General features: G+C 43.8%; 1 long non-coding RNA gene across 1 annotated transcript in view; it reads right to left on the reverse strand.

Moving 5' to 3' along the window:
* Positions 1–1,399: 1,399 nt before the first annotated feature.
* Positions 1,400–20,316, reverse strand: part of LOC108401665 (uncharacterized) — an 80,747-nt gene continuing 61,830 nt past the window's right edge. Inside the window, exons 4-5 of the long non-coding RNA XR_005055261.2 lie at positions 3,517–3,611; positions 1,400–2,997 (exon numbers count right to left, since the gene is read on the reverse strand). This is a non-coding gene — a long non-coding RNA (uncharacterized lncRNA). The remainder of the gene's footprint in view (positions 2,998–3,516; positions 3,612–20,316) is intronic.

A 20,316-nucleotide genomic window follows, 5' to 3' on the forward strand; every position in this document is an offset into this window, starting at 1 on the left:
ACTGGTCTAGTGCCCCCTTCCGGTGGGCTTCATTACTGGGTGCAGTGTCTTGGGACATGCTGGGTGCCAGAAAACCTTGAGCCATGTCCCTGGACTTCTCCTCCTCAGAACTCAACCCATAAGTCACCTAACAGCCAAGTCTCCCGTCAGAACAGCAGCGCTTCCCAGAACCTCACCTGCCCCGATGGGACTTGGAGGCCCTGCCTGTCTCTTGCTGCGGGTGCCTTTTTAGTTACCATTGCTGCAGAGCCAACCTCCTCAAAATGTGGTGGTTTCAAATACCCATGGTTGGTTCATGGCCAGGCACCTCAGGGCCCCTTAATCTCTCTCTCCTGCCACCTTCAGGGCCACTTGGCGCTTGGGCTTCTTGTGCACAAAGGTTTCAGAGTGGATGGGTTTTTTACTTGGCCTCTGGCTTCTTCAGAGAGTATTCTAAGAGACAGGATCTGGAAGCTGCTAGTCTCCTAAGGCCTGGGCCCAACACCACTTCTGGCAAATTCTGTGGGCCAGGCAGTCACAGAATCTGGCCAGATTCAAGGGGAGGAGACACAGCCGCCACCTTTCAGTGGCAGGATTTGTCAAAGAGTTTGAGACCCTCTCTAACCGGATATGATTTCCTTTCCCCGAAGTCCCTGTGGCTTCAACTACCTGTAAGCGCCCAGCTGTGGCTGACTAGGACATTAAGAGCAACTTGACAGAGCTGTGTTGAACTCCATTTGTGTCTTTGCTGCAGCCGACGGGTTGGGCACCAGTACTGATGACAGGCTAAACCCTGCTCACTAGCTTGCTGCACGCTTGCTGGGGGCAGCCACACAGACAACTCAGCTTCCCCAGTTCTGCACAGTCTCAACCCCGTGCCCTTGCTTCACCCTGTGCCACAAAGCCTGTCCCATCTTAACAAGCGACTCTGTGTTTAAGCTTTAAGAGAGCCATTTCCTTAAAATGTACCATTTCTTCTACTTAGGGGCCATTGCTGTTTGGCCTGTGATCTGTTTATGAGGACAATTACTTAATAGCCAAGCCAGGTATGTGTCAGGATACAGAAGCATGGTTGTCTCTGTGTACATATGCATTTGGTGGCTGTGCAGGGGGTTGTGAGCTGTTTGCAGGACAAAAGAACTAACGGGCATCAATGATCCCAAATGCTCATCTTCATCGAGGGCTTTACAACTTACCTGCAACCTTTATATACTGCAGCTCATGCAGTTCCTGTGATCCTGATAGTTGGTGTTATTACTACAAAAGCTGCTTCAGAGAAGGTAATATTATTATTAACAACAACTCAGTGGTAAGTGATGGGCATGCATGGTCTCCTTTATCTTCACAATTATTATTCATTCATTTATTCCACAAATATTTTTTGAGTGTGGGGCACTGGAGATAAAACAGTAAAACAGATGTATCTGTTCTCAGAGAGCATACAGTTTATTATAGGAGACTGATGTTAATTACATTATCTCACAAGTCGATATAAATCTATGACTGTGATCAATGCCCTGAAGGTGAGGTACATGGTGGTATAAGAGGGACATCTGGCCTAGTCCCTGAGGACACGACCACTGAAGGCATTTACCAGCGTAAAGGGTGAGGAGGGCAACCGTGTTCCAGGGGGAGGGAATAGCTTTTGCAAAAGCCCTGCAGCAGGAAGGGGCCAGAGTTCTTTGCAAGAACTGAAAGCAAGCCAGTGAGCCTGGAGCACAAGCCCTTTTATGAGAGACCAGCGTATGAGTTCCTTTGGTGACCCAGCCAGGAAGCAGCGAAGTCGGACCTTGAACAGAGCTGTTCTCCTTCCTCAGTTTCTCCTCCTTCCTGTATGGCTTGCTGTTCGGGACAGGTCAATGTTAGCAGTGTTTTCAAGGAGGAGAAAACCTTAGCATGGCCAGGGTGGGGAACCTACATCCCGGGCAGGGGGCGTGGCTGGTGAAGAAAGCCTGAACAAGTTGCAGAAAACATGAGCTGAGAATGTTAAGTAAGGGAGCTGAGCATCTGTGGGGAGCTTGGAGAAGAGGTAACCAAGATCAAAGCAGCTTAAAAAAAAAAAAACGGTTGGGGGGCTTGTTCTGTGATTAAGATTCTGGATTTGAAACAATTAGGTTGATCAGTCAATTAATCCAATCGCAACAGAAGATAATTCTAGGGTCTGAGCAAGCTAATCTGTCACTCTTTCCCTTCCTCTCGCTTGAGAAATAAGATCGATGTTCCTCTGAATAAAGCAGTGTCACTTTTATCCTCTCTGGAAGGTAGGGCTGAAAAGACTCAAGCCTTCTTGAATTCGAGTGATTCAAGGTCTTCTAAGGGTGTGGTGAAATACATAGTTGGGTAAAGAGAAACTTGTGAGATCTTCAGAGAGACTGACCTCTGTTTTCTAGGTAATCAGAAATTTAGGAAGTGGGAAGAACTAACAAGAGGAATAAAGCTCATACAACAATCTGGTTAGAATTGCAAATCTTGTTAGTCTCATCCAGTCCTTTGAATCAGAATCTCTGGAAACAAGGCACGAGAAACTGAATTCTTAACATTTTTCCCAGTGGCTAGTAAAGGGTCTGGGCAATGAATGAGTTCAGAGTTAAAAGCAAAATGCCCCACCCATCTGACTTCAACCCTCCAAGACCCTCCAAGTGAGAACCACCCAACTGAGCCCAATCCATCCACAAAACTGAGAGAGATTATAATAAAGTGTTGTTTTAATTCACTAAATGTTGGAGTGGTGTGTCATGCAGCAATAGATACCTGAGACACAACCTCAAAGTCCAAAAAAAAAGGTGCTTCTGATTGGCAAGCAGTTCTCTTACATCTCTGGGGACCCAGATGCCTTCCGTATGCAGCTCCACTATTTTCAACACATGGCTTCCGGGATCACTGTGCAGACGGGAAGGGCAGGAAGGAAAATGCAGGGGGGCTGTTCAAGGACTGGGCCTGGAAACGGAGTCTGTCGTTTCCACGCACGGTTTTTTGTTCAGAGCTCATTCACATGGTTACACCCAGCTGTGAGGAAGGCTAGAAAACATAGTCCATGAGGAAGGGAAATGGGTTTAGCTAGTCCGTCTCTGCTCATGATTTCTCCTCAGTCTCTTTCCCCCTGGCTAGAAATAACTATACCAGACGCCTTATATTAGTCTCTTCTGGATCAACAGCCCTTTCGCATTGTTTCTCCTCCCTTCTGCTCTTCACCCCAACATGGCACCTGTGTGGTGGGCCCCGGGGAGCAGGCGACCTGCAGCCTGGGGACAGGGAGGCCTCAGGTCAGCACTTTTGGGGGCTCGTGGGGACTCCTGCGCTGCATCGGGAACCTGATCCCCTGCATAGAGTCTGGTCCTGTTTGGCATCTGCACAGGTTATGCTGTCAAGCTCAGAACTGAAGTTGCTAGTTGAACCTGTCTCTGCCTTTGGCAGCCTTTTTGATAGAACCTGTGGGTGCCCTCAGGCAATGCAGCATCGTCTTGGACTTCCATGCCCCTCAGCGGGGGCACAGTACGACTTCTACCCCCCACCCCCCAGCACCCTCGTGCTTCTTACAGGGACTCAGGAATACGGAGTCCTTCAGCTTGGATTCATTAGCCTGGACACCATGAACAGAGAACAGCAGAAGCCCAGCACGGCCTACAAGGAAACTGGAAAGAAACAGAAAGATACCCCACGGGACCTCAGTGTTTCTCCTTTGAGCTGCCTCCGCAGTTAAGTCACAGAGGACAATACCTCCTTCTCTACGGATCCTATCGTCCGATTGGCACTACAGGGTATATAATATTCACATAACCAGAATACATTTTTGGGGGGAATGGGGCTTTCCATTTTTTGAAATCTCTAACAAAGCACAGAAGACATATGTATAGAAAATAACTTAAAAATACCACTCTAGCTACTGATGAAAGGAGGGAGGCAAAGAGAGCAAAAGTATGTCAAACGTCTTGGCTGTCCTTGAGGCGAGACAACAGTATGTTCTGGACAGAAAAGCTGAGGCCTCCAAGTACCGATATTTACTTTAATTATGGCCTTACGCACCAGGAAAACCAGCAGAACCGAAACACCTCCAGGGAGTGGGAGCAGGAACGGAGGGCAAGAGAAAAATAATTAAAACACATGCGGATGATACTTCAACAAGAAAACGTTAATATTAAATTTTGAAATAAAACAGGCACCCTCATCAATAAGGAAACACTTAAATGAGATAAAAACACATTCATTGAGCTGAATATACATATTAGAGCTAAAAATGAAGTACTTGTACGCACCGAGAAGGAAGGAGATCTGTGATACAATGTCTGGTGGCAAAAGTGAGGTTGAGACAGGATATCTGGAGGGCCTAGTTATGTAAAAATTATACACGTTCACAAACACAGTTATATGTCATGGGTGTAAACACACATTTGTGTATTAACAAGGAAAAAAAGTTTACAGGGATATACCCTAAACTATTTGGAATGTAGAGAAGGGAAAACTTTTACTTTTTATATTTCACACTATTTTTTTTCTTACCTTTTTAAAAAAGCAACACATATGTCTTAATTATAACTGTAAAATGCTAGTTTGCACTATGGTGTAGTCTCTTCCAGACTGGAACACGGAGACGGCGAGCAGCCTCTGTGTATCAGGTTTTCCCAGCTTCATAAAACTCCACCTCTTCCCAGTGGCATGTGCAAATGGAAGGCAGGAGGGTATCCTTGCAGCTTGTAGGGGTTCGGTACACATTGCTGCTTTCCCTTTTCTCCTTCACAAGTGAGAAATGGCAACCGGGTGACTCAGGAAGAGGGGTGAGCTGGAGGGCGGGGAGTGGGGCGGGGAGGCATTATGCAGACAGACGGCGTTTAAAAACAGCTCTCAGATGTGCGTGTACGCAGTCATCTCCAGCACTGAGATAGCAACCCTCCCCTTTCCTACAATTTTCTTCCCACTCCCACCCCCAACCTTTCTCTCCCAGACTCCTCTTAATATTTATTTTAACCCAACATCATCTGCATAAAATATCTGGAGGTTACTTAAATGTTCCAAGATAGAAGTAGCCTCTTTTTTTTTATGCTCCCTAGGTCAGCATTTTAGTTAAGGGTGAGTGCTTCACCCATTGTGCCTCCGAAGAGTACAGACCTTATTCTGTAATTTTTCCTGTAGTGCCTGACACCATGCCTGACACAGGGCAATTACTCAATCACACACACTGAGTGACTCCCAGGAAAACCTTTCTTGGTCCTTCCCATACTCTTGCCATTGCTGTCTTGCCAGGATCACAGCCAATTAGGACAAAAAAAATTTTCAAGGAAGTAATACATCTTCAACACTTGAGCTGTATTTGCTTATTAACACAAATGCACCTCCAACAGGTCAAAGTTCAGACTTGGGTATCGGATTAGCCAAGTGCAGAAGGAGGAAGATGGAATATGTCCAAGTCACTGGACTTTTCTCTGTGTAAGCACTGGCTTTTTTAAGCCCAAACAGTCCCAGGAATCTAGGATTCTGGCTTTTGGTAATTGCTCTGAGTGATTCTTGTTAGATTGGGAGGATGGTATTTGCTCGGGACCCAGCACTCTCAACAGGCAAAATCCAGTCCACCTCAACCCCACGTCACGCTCTGTACCCCAGCTGCCCGAGGAAGGGACCGCTCTGCACAAAGAGCAAAGCCAGACAACCTCACACTTCCCATCCCTGGACCGCGTGATGATGCCCTGTGCCAACGGCAGACACGGACTGAGGAAGAGCAGCCCATGGGAAGCAGGCTGCAGCTTCTCCCTAAGGCCGGCTTCAAAGACTCCGTTCTTGGGCTCCCACCACTACAATGCCAAGGAAGGAGAGAGTCCCAAGCAGCCCTTCCCACACAACCCGCAGGTCTCAGCATCTCCTCTTTGGAGATGCCGTGCGGGAAGAGGCAGGCAGGGAGAGGAGCGGGGTGCTCCTGGGGGCTCGCACGCCCATCAGCAAGGACCTTGGACCTCCCGGAGTAGCCATGCTAGAGAAGTACGGGCAAGGCAAGGCTTGACCTCCTGGTTTTTAAATCCAGGTTGTTCAGAGGGCCTGCAGAACAACTTCCTGCTGTCTCTAAACTGTCTTCCCTGCAGCTGACTCTGGAATCACTTGGTTTGCCTTTGTTGACATGACAATAATTACAGTCATTTTCATTAATTGCTCCCTATTTGAGCCTAATTGCTATGGAGTACAATATAAATTATGTACAACATTCAATGTGCCATGTCAACTTCAGATTTTCATTATAACACTAGATTTCATTCACTTTCACATATTGTTCATATGACTTGGTTGTATGAATATGTTTTTGAATAGAGAAAAAGTCATATTTCAATACGCCAAATCAATGAAACCAGCAGGGGAGCCTCTGAGGGATCAGGTCCAGGCACAGGAAAGGCAGCCTCTTTGCTCCTCTCTATGCTTTTCCTTTTCTCCGATCATCTTTTTTCTGCTTCTCAGGGCACATGGTGGAAGATGGTCTTCCACAGCGGCTCCTGAGTTTATATGACGTGACCTCCATTTATTTAAGTAACCAGCCTGGACTGATGGCTGCTCTGAAGTCCGATTCCAAATTCCCAGGAGAAAGAATCTGGGTAACCCTGCTTGGTTGGCAATTTCTGGTCCCATCAACTGTGGTCAACTGATGGGGTGAAGAAGTTCAAGAAGAGCCCCAGGGGCTCCCAAACTGTGGCTGGGAGCTGGGGACGCAGTATTGAGAGTGTGGGAGGGGCTCTCAACTTCTGTAAGCCTTTCTGTAACCTGGGGATGTAGGGTGATAATACACAGAACCTGTCACTAGGGTGCTTGGACGCGGTGTTCACGGGGTCCTCTGTGCATCCCTGGCCCAAAGAAAGCACTGACTGTAACATTTGCCATTGTTGGGACCTCTCTGGGTTCTTAACATCATTTTTCAGGTGTTTGGGCAGATGTGATTTGAAAATCCATAAACGTTACCAAAAGATTTATACAAGTAATCCAGGAAACTTAAGGAAATCATCTCAAAAACCTGCATTTGTTTTTTCCCTCAAAACTCCTAACAGCAGTGTTACCTTCACAAATTAGATCCCATTTTGGAGAACTCTGAAAATGTGGCATGTAACATTTCATTCATCCAGAAGGGGGCAGGCTTCCCAAACATAAATGCTCTGGGTTCCCAGGGTATGGCTCCACGAAAAACAAGGTGATTTCAGTAAGAGCTGACTGACGGCTCTCAGAAACGCAGTATTACTGTTACCTTCAAGAAATGTAAGAAAAAGAAAGCACCCAAATATTTTTAAGAGCCAGAAGAACTCGTGGGCTCAGAATTCACAGTGGCTCCTTGTCGCCTGCCAGACCTGTTGAGCTACAAATTTGGAAATGAAAGGCATTACCAGGGTCCCCGGCCACCCTGGTGCTCTGATCCCTTTCTCCCTGTGTTTTCCTACTTCTTCCGTGTTACTCTCACCTATGAAAACACCTTCAGGAAAAGTAACTGATTACATTTTAAAGGAATGAAAATCCTAGGAATTTTAGTTCACTGCAAACGCAATCAAGAGTATGACAGTTACTAACAATGGCATTTGGGGTTTCAGAAGCCCTACGAGGGCTCATATTAAGGGAGGTGGAGTATCAGTGGTTTAAAGAAAGGGCACTGAAGGCAGACGGGTCTGGGTTATATACTGGCTGTGGTTCTACAGTAGTGCCCTCCTACCCGTGATCTTCCTTTCCACTGTTTCACTTACTCCCAGTCAACCACGGCTGGGAAGCGGACGATCCTCCTTCAGACGTATGGTCAAAAGGTCAATAGCAGCCTAATGCTACATCACAGTGCCTGCATCATTCCCCTCACTCCGTCTCATCACACAGGCATTTTACCATCTCCCTTCTTCATGTGAAGGCTGAGTACAGTACAGTAAGATATTCTGAGAGAGAGACCACAGTCACCTAACTTTTACTACAGTGTAGTGTTATAGTTGTTCTATTTTATTATTAGTTCTTACTGTTAATCTCTTGCTGCACCTAATTTATAAATTAAACTTTATCAGAGGTATGTATGTAGGAAAAAACATAGTAAACATAGGATTCGGTATGCTCTGTGGGTTCAGGCATCCATGGGGGTCTTGGACTGTGTCCACCACAGAGAAGGGGGAACTATTGTATACCCATTACTGTCTCTATGGCCAGTGAGGAGCTCTGTAACCCTGAGCAAGTTACTAAGCTTCTTTCTCCTCGTCTATAAAATGGGGATAATAATAGAACCTATGTAGAGACTTATGAGGATTAAAAAGAATAATGCATGTTTGGCACATAAAATACATTAAATAGTAGTTCTACTATAATAAAAATTTTATTACAGTGACATTACATTAGCAAATTATTATAGTGATATGCTGCTATATTCCTTTATTATTATATTTTTATAATGGGTCTCATTTTATCCCAAACATGTTAGATAACTTCTATAGTGTTGCCTTCTGGAGGAAGAGGGCACATTTTAAATGGAGCAGTGACGTATCAGGGAGAACACAGAAAAAATTGGATGGTGACAGTCTGGAAATTATCTTATGAAAATTAAAGAATTGGAGCTATTTAGACTTGAGAGTAGAAGTCTTCTGGGGACATAGTAACTATCTTGAAATGCTTGCACGGCTGGAGGAACTCCTGCGAGGCCTGGAGGAGAGCCCAGTCTTCCAGAGCAGAGGGCGCTGCATTTGCTGCTGTCGGCTGCCCAGCAGGAAGCACTGCCCGTCCTCTGCTTATATTTACTTCTCAGCTTGGGCGTCCTTGCAACCGGTGTAATGATGACTCAGTGGTTACAAATGCTCAAGGGAAGCTTTTTTCCCTGGAGCCCAGACCAAGACAGAAAAGTATCCCTATTGTCTGCCTCAGCCCATGGGTGTGTTTTTCCTGATTAACCCTTTCCTGTCAGTATAGTCTTTTCCTCAAACTTTGATTACAATGCTTATGATAGTCTTTCTTTCTAACCCAGTCATATTTGATAGTTTAAAGAATTTTGGTTCCACAGACATTTTCTTTGATCATCACAAGAACCCTGTGAAATAGACAGAGATTATTGTCTTCATATTAATTTGCCTAAGGACACACAGGGAGACAGGACCGAACCTGAATTCGTTTCTTAGACCAGATCATGGGACGATACTTCTTCCCTGTGAATTGCACTCATTCTCAAGGCTCTGACACACCACTTCCAATGTCAGCAAGCTGACCTGTCTGGCTGTCCCTTCTGGAGGCCGTCAGTCTCTCACAAATGCATCTTCGAGAAGAACGTTGGTGGGTAAGAGTCTGGTGACTCTTCATCCCACTGCAAGGCTCAAACACTATGCCCCAGTCCTCTGATGAGAGATTATGGCCACAGTCAGTTCCATCTGAATCACTGGACTAACTCAGAACAAGCCGGCCTATTGCCAAAATGGTAGTTAGGAGAGAGACAAATTGGGGCTTGGACCCCTTCCTGCAGATCTTGCCTTCAAGGTAATTTTAATGGCTACCAATTAGATTAGAGGAGCAATAATCTCAGCAGGTTAAGAGTCTGAGGTCCTTTAAATGCAAATTTGTGAAGTAGTATTTAATGAGAGTACACAATTCCTTCTACCCTCCTTTCTATCTCCAATCTCAGGTAACTGCTAGCTCATCATAGAGGTGGAAATGCTATGTGAGGACATAATCCTCTGCCCCATTCACCTATCCTAGTCTGTTTGCCGAGGCTACCTCTCTCTACAGGATAAAAAGTGTTGGCCCAGCACTGCAATACGATGTCTTGGATTCATTTCTTCCCTGTTGACTTCACATAAAGACTGGGCCACGGGGTCACTAACCTTAAGCTCAGCCTGGCTGACGGTAACATTCATTGATGACACTCTATCAGTCTGGTAAAGGTTACTTTACTCATTGATGACACTCTATCAGTCTGGTAAAGGTTACTTTACCAGCTAACCACATTTATTCTTGTCATAGACACCATTACCTATCCCCTGCTAGAATTCACAGGAAAACATAATACTAGCCAGAAATAGTTAGAGGCTGCACAGAATAAGCCCATTCTGGCAAACAGCAGCCAACAAATCACACCGAGAGCCCATTCGTCTCCCTGGGCTTCACCATGTAGATCTGACGGTGTTATGAAGTTCTAATGATATTATCAAAGCCAACGCAAGACAGGATATACTCATTGCAGGAACAGAGAGGTTTGTTTAAAACATCGTAACTTCCAAAACAGTCACATGATAATGTGAATTCCAAGATCTCAGTCGTTTACTTTCTGGGGAAAGCTAGCAGATACAAAAAGAATACTGAGAAAAGGTTTCGGTCTCGTGCAGTATAAATGTGTAAAGACTGCAGAAATGACTTCCACAAGGATGATAAGCAGAACCCGGTGACATTTAACTCAGTTGGAAAATCCAGCTAAAGCATTAAAACGCCAGTTACCCCCTCTGATGGCCAGATGTTTTATAGGGAGGGAGCATGACTTCAAAGAAAGTAGCTGGATTTACAGGGTGGAAGCTCAGGCAGCCCCTGAGCACATTCACGCAACCTGGAGCAGCGGCTTCAGGCTCCCAGAAGCCTGGCTCCTCACTGCCCTGAGCCAGAGTGAAATGAGGATGTTTGCCAACAGGGCTCCCACCTTCCCGGTTTCACTCCTATTGTCAATGAAACCCTGTGGGCCCACTCAGACCTTTCTCAGCTCTCAGCAAAATGAATTTCTCCTAAAGTGTGATATTAGCAATAGATTAAATATCACCTCTTTATGTCTCTTAGGGGAGTTGCAATTTAACAGAAATCAAAATTCTAAGCTAAACATGTGTGCATGAGCAGAACAGTGTGTCTTGTGTAAGGAAGTATATCATAGTATCTGCTTGCATTTTCAAAAATAAACACTGAAAGGATGAGACAAAATCTGATAAAAATGGTTACCCAACAGTAAGGGACGGAACTGGGTAGAAAGAGTAGGTGATCCTTTTCTGAATGCTTTGTTATGCAGTTTTGACTTTGGAACAAAGGTGTGGTAGAGCCAGCTCACACCAGTTACCAAGAGCCCAATGTTAAATTTTCAAGAATTGTGTGAGGCAGATATTTAATAGACATTATTAAAAATTAAGTGGCATAAACCAATTAATGCATTATATTAAAAATAAAGATGATAAATACTAAAAACTCACTAATTTCTATTTTTTAACTACATTTTACTATTATCTATGCTATAAAGATTATTATAACTGTATGGTAGCAGTACTGAATCACGATGTGTTACTGTGCATCTTGCAAACTCTGCAGTCAGGAATGTAATGTTAGTAGCTTGAAATCTGTCGTGGTGGTAATATTTACACCATAGAAATTGTCAGAATCAGAACTTTTATTCTCAGAAAGTCATTTGATAAATACTTGCCTGTGCACTGCTGTTTTGGAGCCATGTTAATATTTCACATAATTACTTGAAAGTAAAAATAAAATTTGAAAGGCGGTCACAAAAAAACCCCAAACAGAACAGATTTATCAATTGTATATCACTTAGCTGCCATAATGATTTAAAGAAAAATTATTTCAAGTGACCTTAAAACACAGTATTTTGGCTGTAAATTTCTACTGGAATATATCCTACATGGAAAAAATATGCAAAGAATTCTCAATCTGCATTAAGGTGTCTTGTTACAATTAGGCCACATACAAACTTATGTGTGTGTATATATATATGTACATTTATCTTTATGTGTGTGTGTGTACGTGTACATATTTATATGATAAAGCAAATAATTTTATTGGGAACCAAAAAATTTTTTCTGCATAAGAAAGGAGACATATAAATGTAAAACCAAAATAGTGAAACTATTTTAAGTATTTTAAATTTAAATTGTAAATACAAGTATGAATTCATGATTTGCTTTTCACCTTCTATAAATACTTATTTCTAAGCTCTCCACTGAATGGGCTTAGAAGCAATGACAATCTAGGTGAAACAAACAGACTTAGCACCCCGATTATCATCTCTGATGACCGTTTCCTGCTAAGAAAGAATGGGGCTACCTAGACAGATATTTCATTCCATGTCTGACTCAGGAAATAGACAAAATGAGCATGAGATACTGTGTTTTGTCAGAAACGAAGGAAGCTCTCAAGGACTACTAAAGTAATGTCAGAGGACACAGACATCAACGTGAAGGGGCTCCCCTTGGCCAAAGGTGGAATAGCTTGAACACAAAAAAATATATATATATACATCTATCAACCTCATCAAATATATCAAATTCCATGAGCTCACAATGATAACTTAAATATAAATTTTAAAAGAAATGCCCTGATTACCTTTAGAGGATGCTAGGGAAACAACTAATTATTCTGATAACTCAAAAACAGAGGAAGAGAGCATTTATTCTTTTTCCTTATGGACTGTACTATCTGGTAACAAACTAAATTATACAGGAAGGAGCTTTTTAAAAATAATTCCAGTCAATAAATGCATAAATGATGAGAATTACATCATCATCATTTTTTATGACCCCTAGTAGGATAATGACCCCAGGACTTGAACACCGATAATTGCTAAAACGATTAAGTGAAAGGCTGGTGGATTCAGACACTGCACCTCAGACAAGAAAGGACAGTGTTTCCTAAAACATGGCAAATGAACAAGGTGAACATCACACTTGCCACAGCTTTTGGATGACCTCCAGAGAGTTTCCAGGCCACAGTGCAGGGAGGGCAAAGCCACGTGAACCCTGGGAGAGGACAGAGAGTGCCCAAGGAGTATTATCTCAATAGTAGAACATAATTAGCCCTAAACATGGCTCTTGTCCCACCTAACAAATCCCAAAAAAGATCAAACTGTTTCCCAAAAACATTACTGTGTTCCAGGACAAAGCTCAAGCATTTTTATGAGAATAAAAATGTACAGCATCCGAAAATGCAAAATTCACAATGTCTGGCACCCAATCAAGCAGGTACTCAAAGAAGCAGGAAACTGTAACTTACAACGAGGAGAAAAATCAATTAATGAAAGTGGACTCAGAACCGAAACAAGTTAGAACTGGCAGACAAGTGCATTAAAACAGTTTTTATAACTGTAGTCCATATAGTTGTAAACTACAGGCACAGAGATAATTTTTTAGAAGACCCCAGTCAGACTTTCACTCATAAAAACTACAATGCATGAGATTAAAAAACAAGCAACACCGGAAGAGATTAAATACAGATGAGACATTGCAAAAGAAAAGATAACTGAACCTGAAGAGATAACAATAGAAACTACGTAAAATAAAACACAAAGAGAAAAAGGAATTAAAAAAAAGTGAGCATCAGTGAGCTGTGGACGATTTCAGGTGCCCTAATATCGGTGTATTTGCAGTCTTCAGAGGAGAGAGGAGAGAGGGCTGGGAGAGAAGAAATATTGAAGAACTCATGGACCAAAATTTCCCAATTTGATGAAAACTATAAACTATAGTTCAAAAAAGTTCAATGGACCCCAAGCAAAAGAAAAAAACTAAGGCATATCATAATCAAATTGCTCAAAACCAATGATAAAAGATTTTAAAGCAGCCAGATGGGAGGAAAAAAGGCACATTATATACTAAGGAAAAAAAAATCCTTCATATACCCCTATTCATCAATTTTCTCACTAGAAACAAAGCAAGCAAAACGATAGCAGAGTAACATATTTCAAGTACTGAAAGAAAAACCTATCAACCTAAAATTCTTTTTTGTAGCAAAAATAGTGAATATCAAGGAAATTTGGGAAGGCTGAACTCATTAGCCGGCTCACATAAATTCATCATTCACATTAGGATATGAAGGATATAAGAAATTCTGCAGTAACAAAACCCATTTGTGTTTGTTTAATCAAGAATTTTCCAACCATTTTTAAACATAGAAAGTTTTTCCACCCACAAGTTGGAATAACTAGCGCTTTAAGCTTTTAAAGGATGTTATTAACTTAATAACAAAAAAAATGTGTGAGAGTTGGAATAAAAAAATTTAAGTTAGGACTTGCAAGTCCGTATGACAACACAGTTTCTTTTTACTTGGCCCAACAGGTATGATGAAAGAAACAAGTCCTGAAGAAATAAAACTCTCACCCTGAAGCATCAAAGTGGTTTCTGTAGAGACTGCCTAGATATCGAATAAAATAATTTTATTCTTATACTGAATCAAATCCATTGGGGCCTTTTAATTTCAAGCTGAGTTATCCTTTGACATTTTAAACTTCTCTAAGAGAAAGAAAATCTTTACCCTAAGCCACTTCAGAGTTGATGAACAAACTGGTCAAATCGTAAGGACATCTTCTCTTGGGTCCTGTAAATTATGAGGCATCATGCAATTAAGTGGGAAGAGTTAAGAACAATTTTTGACCTCAACAACCTTTGTCTGTGGCAGCCAAATTCTACTGAGACTGTGTTCCATACCGTATTTATGCTTTAGGAACAAGGCACCAAATTTGGAGTCAGACGTCCAGGCTGTCTCCTGAAATGGCCATTGTCCTTGTTCTGACTGTGATGGTTCTTTCAATACAAAGTCTGCCCCAAATCAAAATGGAAAGCATTGCAAAGTCCAGGAAGAAACAGCGTATTTATCCATTCTTTCTGTACACCCACGCTGCCAATGGCTTTGCAGAGGGCCAAACCCTGGGCGGCAGGATGGCCGGAGGCTGTGCAGAAACTCTCTGTGCAGCGTTTCTCCATCTGCGCTGCCAGGGGCATCCTCTGCCTCCCCCATCCAGCTCTGGGCCAGGGAAGCTGACCTCCAGGGACTTCATCCCTCTTGCTCCCTTTCCTTCCGGCTCCTGATAGGGATTGGCCAATGGGAGTCACAAACAAGGCACTCATTCCTGGGCCGCTGCTGCCACCCCATGTGCCCGCCTCACCGGGCTGTGTGGGAGGGCTGCCTCCTCCCCGCTGCCCTCAGCTGAGCTCCTGTCGGTGACCACCCTTCCGCAGCTGCGGGGCTCCGCTCGGGCTGGTTCGTTCCCCTCCTGGTCAGGGTTAGGATTAGTAATGGTTCCTAGTGTTGCTAATATTACAGCGCCTCCTCATCCCTTTTTTTTCCCCTTGACCCTGATCCCACCTCTGTCAATATTCTCTTTATTAAACTTTCATCAATTACCCGTTTGTGCAGCTGTTTCCTACTGGTGTTCTGGCATATACTCCTGTCCCCATGTTAAAACTCCTACCAAATTCCTAATATCACATTGTGGTTAAAGGTCGTGATATGAAATTCTTTCAAATTAGATGTCCTGCTTGGAAAGGGAAATTTAGGAAAATGAGCTAGTTCAACGTGGGTGAAGATGTTAAAATGGTGACTCAGCTGTTTTCTCAGTGGGTTTTGGGAGGGCAGTCGAGCCCCTTGGCCTGGCTGTCAGAAGCACGTCCTGTCTCCTGCCCTTCACAGGACACTCACAAGAAGTTCTGGGAAGAGTGGCCCTGCCCCGGTCAGCCTGGCCAAGGCCTTCCCAGGCGTGCGGCTCCTCTGGGCAAAGGGGGACGCCAATGTGCTCCCTCGCTTCCGAGGTGCACCTGCCAAGTTGGGGCCAGTCAGAGGAGGCGGCGCTCCACCTCCCTACACCTCCTCCCGATTTCCTCTGTCCCGTTTCTCCCCCTTTTCTCCTTCCCACCCCTTCCCATTTCCTTTAAAAGTGGCCTGTTTTCCTTTACCCTTCCCCTGCCCCTCCCCATCGTCATTCAGTGACCTAAGTCCCAAGATGAGAAGTTTCAAGCATGGGTGAGGTGTGCCACGGTGAAGCATAACTGACCGGAGCTAAAATTCTCAAGTTTGCAAATATTTCACTTCAAAAAATATATTTTAGTGGATTCAGGTTTAATCCCCAAATAAAATCCATAACGCTTCCTTGGTGGGAGAAAAAGATGTAGAGTCACCATGAATGAATCAGGAGTTGAGAATGACTGGCAGCCTTGTCTACCCATTACTGACCTACATGTAGTAGCCCTGACCATCACAAATGATTATATATTATAAATTATTGTGTAATTTCTGCACACACACACGTTTTTCCTTCACTAAAATCTGGGCATGCCTGTGGAAATGTCACATAGCTCGATGCCACCCATCAGGTAAGGTGCAGAGCCAGATGGCTGAGCACAGCTGCTTCAGCGAACAGCTGAGCTGCATCCCGTCACGGTGGGCACCCCCAGAGGAAGCCCTGGTGTGATTTGAGAGAAACTCTCCTTTGTAGTAATCACACTATTATATCCATGGGTCTTGAATGGGTCCTATCCTGTCAACTGGAGATCATTTCCCCCTTGAACATCTGATTTTTAAAGCCATTTTTCCCTGTAGCATCTTAAAAAAAAAAATCCGAACTGGCTAAAGGCCATCAACCAGTCCCATTTTGTTTCATTTCTTCCTTTCTCTCGCAGGGAACGAAGTGTATTACCCTCTCTTCAGTCATCTGAACTCTTCAGTTAGGACTTTCTGATGTTTGCTACATTAGAAGTGCTTCAATATTGTGTGTAGGTCTACATTCATTTTTTTCAAGCAAAAAGAAAAATGCTGCTTCACGGGACCCAGTAGTTAAGACGCCGTGCTGTGCCTGCCTCCACCGTGCAAAGGGGAACAGCAATGAGGGTGAGGGACCCCTGGGTGCCGGTGTGCACACTGGGACGCCGGGCTTCCCGCAGCCTCCCTGGGGTTTCTGTCTCCACCGCTGGTGTTCGTGGCTTTGGCGTCTCAAAAAAGCAGGCGGAGGTGAGGGGATGGGTGATGGAGAAGGAAGTTACAGAGAGGCCAGCGGGCAGGTCTCTGGCTTTATTTCATGGATTCCCAACTTGCTACCTAGAATTGATTTGTTTTTAATGACACACTTAGAGAATATTAAACCTTTCATAGTCACAGCCTGAGCTATTCTCCTCCTCAGTATTAGGCGAAGAACCTTAACACTTAGGGGAAACCTTCAGGTCCTAAGTTGAAAAGCAATCATGCACATGGTTTCCCAACTGCAGGGTGTGGTTTTGGGTTTTTTTTCCCACAAAATGACATCAACACTGCAGGTCTGAGAAAAGACTTGCCAGGGCGTGGCTTGGGTGGCTGCTGCAGATGCCTGGGGGGCGCCCTCTCCGTGAGCAAGGCCCTGGGGGCGCGGGGTGGGAACGGCCAGCGAGGCGAGCTCCCGGAGCGGCAGGCTCTGGGAAGGGTGGCAGGGAGAACACTGGGCCCAGCGGGTCGCTGTACAGATGGGAGGTGGCTGAGAACAGCAGCTCACATCAGGCAGAGCCAGGCAAACACCCCTACAAGAGCTGTGGGAAGTCGGGGAGGGACAGGTTCCACGTGGCTGCACAGCAGGCTGGCAGATGGGGGCAGTGACCTCCCCAGCGAGGCCCTGGAGCATCTGGTAAGAAAAAGGCAGGGCCAGTTGTAAAGGTACGTCAACCAGGCACAAGAACCAGAAGAGACCTATAGGCAGAACTGGGTGAAAAATGGGAACCAGGGCTCAGAAGCGGATCCTGTCATCAAGTGGCACATGAGGGCAGAGGCGAGGGGCAGCCCAGGCAGCCACGCAGGACCCACGTTTCAGAACAGAGCTCCTTCACACCTTCTACGCAAAGTCTGAATGGTTCCTGAAAGTGAAGGCTGTGTCTTCAGACCTATAGAAACTTCTCTCTCAGGGCTTAAAAAAAAATAAATAAAAAATTCAGTTCCCTGAACTTGTCTAAGACATAGTATTAGTCAGGATTCTTGGAAGCAAGTGACAAACTAAAATTAGCCTAAAGCTCCCACAGTGGAAGGAATTACTAGGTCACATGCCTGGGGGTAGACCTGGCATTTATAACCCCCCCAGGGTCCAGGGGCACCACCACTGCCCCTCCAGCCCTTTGCTCTCTTTCTCTCCTGGTCCCTGCCTAGTGGCAGGCTGGTTGGTTTTAACAACCAGGTAGACGAAGAAAAAAAAAGAAAGCTACTATAAAGTTTACTAATATAAAGGATGGATAGCACAATTCACACATAAAAATATGTAATACTCTTTGCATAAAGTTGATAGAGATGATTTATTCTCATAGCATGTTTTTGTTGACTTTTGCCAAACTCCTGTATTTATAGTTACATGTGGCTCGTATTAAGAACAAGTATAGTTCTGACATGAATGTTGGTTGATTTTTTTTTTCATTTACAAGAAAGACAGTGCTGTGGACTGAAATGTGTCCCCACCAGGTTCAAAAGTTGAAGTGAAGACATCCCCGAATGGCTGAAGTCCTACTCCTCCGTGTGACGGTGTGAGGAGATGGAACCTTTGAAAGGTGATGAGGCTGCGATGAGGCCATAAAGGTGGGGTTCTCAGGATGGAATTAATGTGCTTTTAAGGAAAGTAAGAGACCAGAGAGTCTCCGCCCACGCTCTCCGCCCACCCTCCTCACTCCTGCTGCCAGCACGTCAGGGAGCAGTGAGAAGCCAGGAGGGGGGTCCTCATCAGGCCTGCACTCTGATTGCAGACTTCAGCTTCCAGAACTCTGAGGAAAAAATGTCTGCTGTTTAAGCCACCAGTCTGTGGTATTTCGTTACTGCACCCTGAGCGGACGAAGACAAAGCCCTATTCTTCCATGTGACTGTGTTTGGAGACAGGGCGTACAAGGAGGTAAGCAATGTTAAATGAGGTCAAAAGGCTGGAGCCTGAATCTTATAGGACTGGTGGCCTTATAAGGAAAGTAGGAGAAAGATCTCTTTCTTTCTTTGTTCGACAGAGATCATGTGAGTGGAGAGCAAGACAGAGGCTGCCTACAAACCAGGGAAAGAGGACTCAGAATGAAACCAGCTAGTTGGTCCTGGACTTCCCAGCATCCAGACCTTGAGTGATAATTTTCTGTTGTTGAAACCACCCAGTCTATGATATTTTGTTTTGCAGCCTTAGATGACTAATACAGACAGGAAAGATGAAAGTCAAACAATTCATAGCTATATGGGAACTTCCCTCTTTCTGCAAAGACTGACTTTGCTGAATCAAAGTTGTTGAACACTAGAATGATTTTCCTCATTCCTCTGTGCTACTTATCATGTAACATCTTTAGACATGACACTTTTTTTTTTGAGAGGGCATCTCTCATATTTATTGATCATATGGTTGTTAACAACAATAAAATTCTGTATAGGGGACTCAATGCACAATCATTAATCAACCTCAAGCCTAATTCTCAGCAGTCTCCAATCTTCTGAAGCATAATGAACAAGTTTTTACATGGTGAACAAGTTCTTACATAGTGAATAAGTTCTTACATGGTGAACAGTGCAAGGGCAGTCATCACAGAAACTTTCAGTTTTGATCACGCATCATGAACTATAAACAATCAGGTCAAATGTGATTATTTGTTTGATTTTTATACTTGATTTATATTGGAATCGCACATTTCTCCCTTATTATTATTATTATTATTATTATTATTATTATTATTATTTTTAACAAAATGCTGAAGTCGTAGGTAGATGCAAGATAAAGGTAGAAAACATAGTTTAGTGCTGTAAGAGGGCAAATGTACATGATCAGGTGTGTGCCTATAGACTAAGTATTAATTCAAGCTAGACAAGGGCAACAAAACATCCACGGATGCAGAAGATTTCTCTCAAAACAGTGGGGGTGAGGTTCTAAGCCTCACCTCTGTTGATCCCCAATTTCTCACTCAGAGATAGTGGGGGACTGGAAGGCACAAAGGATCTTCCCTGCGACTGTGCCTGTCTTAGGTTGTTCCTCCCTTGAGGAATCTTACCCGTCTCTGGCTAACCAGTCATCTTCTGGGGCCATACAGGGAAATGTAAAGTTGGTAAGTGAGAGAGAAGCAATATTGTTTGAAAAGGTTAGCTTTTTACTTCTTTGCAGATTTATGCCCTGTGGTTTCTATGCCCACCATTTGTCTTGAGGTATCTTTACCACTTGGAAGAACTATGATACTCGGTAATTTCGATATGAGGCACAAATTCTACTTAAGGGTTGTAATTAGGAAGGAAGAAGAAAAGCTATAGAAGTAGCAGACGGAAGAAAACATGGGAAGATTGATTATTTCTTTGACATATCTTCTTGTACTGTAACATAAGCATGTATAGGTTTTAAACTACTAATTAAATTGCGTGCACACATTAACATAATAGGAATACAGTTACATAACCAAAGTAGACCTACAATTACCAGCCATATCCAGTGAAACCAAGAAAACCAGTTAGGCACCCTAGGCAGTTGTGAAAACTTATCAATGATACAATGGATATTGTCTAACTGAATTTGAATAGTTTGAGAAAAATCAAATTAAAACAACACATTCCTGGGAACTGTTCACATCCCATATGTTCTTTTAACAGTAGATAGTCTGTAGTCGCAAGATTTTGGAGCGCTGCAACTTGCACTTCTCCTAATTCTTGGTTGAGTTCCAACAGTATAGATCC

This window comes from Manis javanica, chromosome 7 (assembly GCF_040802235.1).
Source record: "Manis javanica isolate MJ-LG chromosome 7, MJ_LKY, whole genome shotgun sequence".
In the NCBI taxonomy this organism is placed as follows: Eukaryota; Metazoa; Chordata; class Mammalia; order Pholidota; family Manidae; genus Manis; species Manis javanica.